The 7,365-nt window shown below is 37.1% G+C and overlaps 1 long non-coding RNA gene across 1 annotated transcript; it reads left to right on the top strand.

Annotated features, from left to right (window-relative positions):
• Positions 1-3,086: 3,086 nt before the first annotated feature.
• On the top strand, positions 3,087-7,018 carry LOC118910311 (uncharacterized). Its single transcript, XR_008992506.1, has 3 exons — positions 3,087-3,300; positions 4,562-4,783; positions 6,144-7,018. It is a non-coding gene; the product is annotated as an uncharacterized LOC118910311 (long non-coding RNA).
• The last annotated feature ends 347 nt before the right edge of the window (positions 7,019-7,365 follow it).

The raw sequence follows: 7,365 nt of genomic DNA, 5'->3' as shown, positions 1-7,365 counted from the left end.
GAAAGGAAATCTTGGTAGAGAAGGATGAGGGATGAAGTGAAAGGTGCTTCCCAGTACTCGAAGAGCTTTCATGCAGAAGATGAGTGAGACGAACTAATTTAACTAAAGGATGAAACTAGAGCTGATGGTAACTGCTAGAAGGGGATAGATTTCAGCTCAATATTAGGAGGAACTCTGAATTGTAACAGCTTTCCAAAGAAATGAGGAGCTTTGGGAAGTAATGAATTTCCTGTTGCTGGAGTGTGGGCACGGTGTCATCAAAAAAGGTTGTGAAGTCAGGTGAGGGGTTCACATTCAGGCCTTGGCACTTAGTAGTATAACTTGGTAAAGTGCTCAACATCTTCCAATTTCAGTAGCTGCTGGAGTCGATATCTAACTTTACTAGGAGTGTGTGGAGTATTAAGAAATCTATGTAAATCCCTGGATGAAAGCTCAAATGTTGTGCTCCCAAGATACTGAATGTGCATTCCAGGAACCATATATCATTTGACACATGTACACAAACATATTTCTTCAAAAGCAATGGAGATTACTTTGGCCTAGATCTCAAGATACCTATCTGGAAGTCTTTAAAAAGGAGGAACTTGCTTCACATAGGTCTTACCAAACTTCTCCCTTAACCTCTTATAACATAAAAGCTAAGATCTTAAGAATTTGCCTATTTAAGACATTGAAAGTTAAGAATAAGTATTCTTAGAGTTCTCCTAGCGAATTATCCATTTTTATATGGGGGTTTTAAATGTGGCAGTGCAAAATTTGATAGTCTGAACAAAAACATTTGAAAAGTAAGTGAAGTTTAATCTATTGAAAGCCTAGAATAAAATACTTAAATTCTCATCCTCTGAACCATCTTTTAAAAATCAAGGCATTTTCTGGGGTGGGGCAGAGGACTCATAAGGATTATAGAAATCAGTACTCTCGTAGCCAGCCAAGTGGGATAAGATAAATTCTATTTTGTAGCTGGAAAAACAGATTTTACCAGTGGAAAAATTTATTGAGCACCTTCCACATGTTAGATGCTGTGTCAAGTGCTTTACTTTATTTCATGCAATCCTAGCAACAACCCCAACTGACACAAGTCTTTCTCTTTATTCAAAGCCGAGGCACCAAAGATGAAGGATGGAGAATTTCCTTGAGGACAGAGACCTTGCTTCCCTTATTGACTGCACTTAACTGGGTTCTGGCATATTAGGCACACAAGAAATATTTATTGAATTAATGGGTAGATGAAAGAACAAATGAAAACATGGGATCTCAGAAAGAACAAGCAAACTGAGCTTTCAAAACTTTGTATGTGGTAGAGGTCGACGCACACTCAGGTCACTGCCTTGGCCCTTCTCAGAGAGTTGAACAATCTGCTTGTGATCGGCCCTGATTTCCAGGCACTGTATCAGATGTATGGGTGGTAATTTGCATTCTCATACCTAAAGACCACTGAGCATCTGGTAAATGACATTGGGTAAATCTGAGATAATTATTTTTACAGGTTCTTATCTTCTCTAAGTGTATGATTTTTATCTGCATTTTAGGATGTTTGTGTCATACCAGTTGCTCCCAATATTTTCTGATTATAAAAATAACACGTGGGTGACAGAATGAAATTTTGTAGATTTGGGTTTGAATTCTGAATGTTCTGTAGATCAGGGAGTGAGTTTAGGCAAAATACCTAATGGAGATAATACTTCCTATGTAGATTCTTTTTTTTTCCTTTTGGTCAGAATTAAATGAGATAATATACACAATTTTCTTGGCCTACTGGCATGTACATTATAGGCATTCAACACATATTGAACCATTAATGATAAAACACTAACAGCACATGTTCATTATAGAAAACTTAGAAAACAGAAAAATATTGAAAATAAAACAATGAAACTTCACAATCACTTCCTCAAAGTTAGTAATTTGTTGTCTAAAATGTTTTATTTTCTTCTAAAAATTGTTTGTTTTTAGATAGTTGAGATAGCACTGTAAATACAATTTTGTGAACAGCTCGTTTTGTTTTTATCTCAGCAAAAGACTAATTGGATTAAGAGATAAAAGCTGAAAAAATGTCAGAGTGCCTTCTACACTAGAGCAGTTTGATACTATGTTCACAGAACCTAAATAGACACTTCTTTGTTTTTTAAATTACTTTTCTATTCAAGGAGTGATGAAGTTGAAGTATTGCTCCCCAGGATATCTGGAAGGCAGTAATTATTCTGTTCTCTAATTGAAGAATAAATGTCCGGTTTTATGCTGTGCTTTTCTCCAGGCCTGTGCTAATCAGAAGGCTGCATCTTCAAGCTTTCAGATAATTAGTGATGGACATTTTACTCTGGGTGTTTGATAGGCATCCCTTTCCTTTCCAATGCTTTCTAATTAGTAGTCAAAAGAGAAATTGCATCAAAGAAGGTGAATATAACTACATTTATGTGGCTCAAATGCCACGACCGGTTTGTGAATTACTCAAAAACCTGGGAATATTTAACTTGGAAATCAGATGTGCTTCTGAAAGAGAGATTGTCTTTGACGAGGACGCTCTCAAAGCAAGGGGCTGACAGAGAGAATGTGTGGCTGCTCTCTTCCTGGTGGCCTGTGTATCCCGAGTGACTGCAACAGGCTTCAGCCAAGGTCAGGGACGGGAGGGATGGCTGAGCTGCTGCTTTTGGCTCTCACCTCACCGAGAGGAGGCACTGTCTGGTCGGAATTGCTCTTCCTATTCTCAGGAAAGAGAGGACTAGAGATTCAAGGCAGTCCTGCCTTCTCAGACTACAGCTAGCCTAGAAAGGAAGGTCAGAAGCAGATACAAGCAGGAAGCCTTGGCCATGGGTTTTCTGTCTACCCTAGTTTGCTAAGAGCCAGCTTCTTGGCTAGAGCAGATTTTAAAAATTATCTGTTATTATTGTCGACATCATCATAATACTCGGTGTGAGCGAGTGGGGAGAGAAGGCTACTTGCCTTGATTTTTCTGTACAGCTGGTGGATGTAGCATGCTGGGGTTGAATTGAGTCCCTAGAAAGATAATGTTCAAATCCATACGCCAGGATCTGTGAATGTTATCTTATTTGCAAAGAAAGTCATTGCAGATACAATCAAGTTAAGATGAGGTCATACTGGATTGGGGGGTGGGGTTAAATCCAATGACTGGTGTCCTTCCAAGAATGCCATGTAAAGGCATGGAGGGACACGAAGAAGAGAACCATGTGAACCTGGACAGAGCCTGGACTGGGCCGCTGCCAGCCAAGGAACACCAAGGACTGCCGGGAGCCCCCAAAATCAGGGAGTGACAAGAGAGGATCCTTCCCTGGAGCCTTCAGAGTGAGTATGACATCTTCATTTTGGTCATTAGGCTTCTGAACTGGGAGGAAATAAATTTCTGTTGTTTTAAGTGACCAGGTTTGGTTATTTGTGATGGCAGCCCTAGAAAAAAGATATAGTGTGTGTGGGGTTGAGGTCCATTTATACTAAGCCCTTTATAAGAAGCCCTAGTGTTCCTTTCTATTTGCTGACTGAGTTTGTACTGCTTCTTATCCTAGACTGCCTACCACAGTTGAAAATGGAGAGACGGGGTGTCCATATAGCTTAGAGGGACTTGTGGACACACGCATTTCATCTTTGGTTGGGTTTGCTCACAAGCAGACATTGGAACAAGAATTTGTGAGCAAGGAGTTTCTCAGGAGATATCCAAGGAAGTACTGACAAGGGAGTTAGGGGCAAGAGACAAAGGGAAGGAAACAAATGCAGGGTAAGTGGTTGATCGGCTTATCACTGTGGGCAAGTGGGACACAATCCCATTGGAGATCTCAGGGGGACAATGTAGAACATGCCTCAGAGCTTGCCTCCTGGAGGAGGGAAGTTGGGGGATAAATAATTCTTTCCATCCTAGATGCTTGGTTGTTTCCTCCAAGAATAATGTCCTTAATATGTTATGACCTTCAAGGGTACAACTTGCAGTTTTAGAGTCTGCTTTTTACCTCAGTGAGGTCTCCCTCTTAATCTTCATTTTCGAATTCCAAAATCATAGTGGAGAAGACTTTTTATGGATAGAAACAAATCAAATTGTATGTATTCTCTTCTTTCTGTAATAATTCTGGAAACTTCTAGCCCATCACTTTTTATGTATCATTCTGGAGGAAGGTATTCTCCTAGATTGGCATCTTCACACACATCCTTGCATGAGACTCCATAGTCCAACCCGTGTTTACTCCATGGGCTGCTTACTATTTCTGGGAAAGTTAAGAAAATAGCCTCAAAAGGTAGCTTTGAGGTCAAATTTCCACATATTCTGAGTCTGCTTAAGGCAAGGCAGTGTCACTCCTTTCAGGAACTGAATTGGCAAACAACTTCTTGAGTGGGAAAGCCCAGTGAATTGATTCTGTCAAAAATCAAATTTTCAGTCTTCTTCTTAGTTGCTGAGCCAGAATGGCTGCTCTAGCAATGTAATTTTAAGCCTTGGATTTAATTTGGCAAAGCAAATGTATAAAAAAGTTAGCAAAAATTATGTAACTGTCTCCCTAACCAAAGAAGTGATGAATGTGTCCAGGGACTACAATTTTTTTCTTTTTTTGTATTTACACAGAAAGACTCACCCTACAAGAATATGCAGTTCCCCCTCAGAGAGTCTTTTGGGTATTGCAAATGTTGCAAAAAATTCAAGTCATACAGGAGAGAAAAGTTCAGTATCACCTCAAACCATAGCAGATGGCAACAGAATACCTGCCCAGGGAACCTGGCTTCCATTCCAGAGCAGCAGCATCATCAAGGTGTGATGAATCATTGCCACCGTCTGTGTTACAAAGCGGTAATTCTTCTGGAACCAAAATTGCAGTCTGGCAAATGAGCTCTTAGCAGAGCAACAAGTCATCGCTCATCTGAGGCTATAGAGAGCGCTTGAGCAGGAAATTATTAGTGCAAATGATTTGCCAGAAACAGAACGGAATCTTATTAAAGACCAGAGAAAATAGTCAATTGGTAATGAGACGCAAAATAAGCAGTCAGCGATAGGAAGAGGGGAAACTAGTATCTCCAGAGGTTAAACTGCAGGATGTTTCTTATTCTGTTTTATCCTTTAGGAAGCAATTATTAACCGTCTCTATAAAATTTCTCACATGGCATCCAGGGTTGCTGTATGAGTGATGACTCAGAGTTGTGAAATATAGTTGTCCAAGTTAAGAAATGTTCTTACTTTCTATTTTCTTTATTATAGTAAGATCATTGTGTAGATAACATGTATCTAAAATCCATTTCTTTATTTGTAAGCGATGTGCATTTGAACTTGAGATGTATTACATATTTTCAGTATCAATTAAAAAATACTTATATGTAATATAATTCATAAGCATATTATCTTTTAGAAATTGAACAACAAAAGTTTTGAATTCATATTGACTGGGATTCCTTTTCTTTATAAGTTATGGAATTAATCTATGGCAAAACTTATACAAGTAATATAAACAAAAAGCAACAGCAATGCAGTTTATATTAAACTATAACAGGTGATTTTTAGTGTAATGTGTGATCCACAAAATTCATTTGCAAGTAAAAATTTATTATTAAATCTTGTTTGCTGATGTATTTTAAAATTGTAGATTTTTTGAAGTAAAAATGTTAACAATCTTAAACTTACTGTCTAAATTGCTAAATATAAATGCAGTATATTTAGAATTTTTTCTTCTACTCTTTATTTGTCTATAAGTCTTTGGAATTTTACATAAAATTTATATCCTTTCTTTTAAATCTTCCTGAACTCTGCACACCACTGTTCTATTATGAATATATTTAAAAAAACCCATAAAAACTAATGAAAGAGAAAGTCGCCTAGGGACTAGACTGTAATAATTCCTCCCTGAAAATTAGATTTGGATCCTGTAAATTTGGGGGATGGAATAATTTGGGTTGAGAAATACTGGAAACTATAGGCTGGCTCTGAAGGATGATTCAGAAAGCCCCAAAGAGAAAATACCAACATCTAAGCCTATGGCTACTTTATCTATATGTATGTCTTATATTTATATCCATGTGTATAGCTATCTATACCTACATATTTAGTCATTCAAACAATAGACAGTACCTCAAATGGACTCTAAATTATATTTTACATACCTAAAAATGTGAAAACCCATGAATTCAATACAATTAATTCTAATTTCTTTGATCCTCAGATGACTTTCTGAGATGATATTGCTGATGATTTTGGTGATAAATGAAGAAAAATGAATTTTCCTGGTGCTGCCCTCCAACTCTTGAGTCTCCAAGTTCTTAGGTTCTTGTATTTTCTTCATTCACTGTAAACTTGAAATTGTGGGATTGTTTCTTGAGAAGGTTTACCAGCTCTGGGGAAGATTTGACAGATACTTTCTGAAGGCCCATGAATATCTTTTTGCTGTTGTTGCTGTGGGTATATATATTTTTGAAATGTAGTTGATATACAATATTATATTGGCTTCAAGTATACAACACAGTTATTCAGTTATATGCATTATTCAGTTATTGGCATTATTAAATCCTCACCCCACCTAACGTAGTTACTTTTCAACATAGAAATACATTAAAAAACTAATGACTATATTCTCTACACTCTACTTTCATCCCTGTGACTGATTTATATTATGACTGAGATTTTGTAACTCTTTATCCCCTTCACCTATTTCACCCACCCACCCCAGCCCCTTCCCCATGGTAACCATCAGTTACTTCTCATTGTCTGTGAGTCTATTGCTGTTTGTTCATTTTGTTTTATTTTGTTTTTTAGATTCCACAAAAAAGTGAAATCATATGGTATTTGCCTTTCTTTGCCTGACTTATTTCACTTAGCATAATACCCTCTAGGTCTTTCTGTGTTGTCACAAATGGCAGGATTTCTTTCTTTTTTTTAATGGATGAATATTATTATTATTAATATATTATATTGTGTCATATTAATAATATGTTAATGATATTATTCTATTGTGTATATGTACCACATCTTCTTTATCCATTCATCTATTGACAGACGCACTGTTGCTTTCACATCTTAGCTATTGTAAATAATGCAGTAATAAATATAGGTTTGCATATATCTTTTTGAATCATGAATTTTGTTTTCTTTGGGTAAATTCCTAGAAGTGCAGTTACTGGGTTGTATGGTATTTCTATTTTTAGTTTTTTTAGGAACTTTCATACTGTTTTCCATAGTGACTAAACTGATTTACATTCCCACCAACCATGTAGGAGGGTTCCCTTTTCTCCACTTCTTTGCCAACACTTGTTATTTCTTGTCTTTTTAGGATAGTGGCCACTGTAACTGCTGTGAGGTGATATCTCATTGTGGTTTAATTTGTATTTCCCTGATGATTAGCAATGTGGAGCAGCTTTTCATGTGTCTATTGGCCATCAGTATGGATT

Source organism: Manis pentadactyla, chromosome 11 (genome assembly GCF_030020395.1).
Source record: "Manis pentadactyla isolate mManPen7 chromosome 11, mManPen7.hap1, whole genome shotgun sequence".
Classification (NCBI taxonomy): Eukaryota; Metazoa; Chordata; class Mammalia; order Pholidota; family Manidae; genus Manis; species Manis pentadactyla.
Note: the sequence above shows the minus strand (reverse complement) of the source record. Positions and strands in the feature narration are given on the sequence as shown.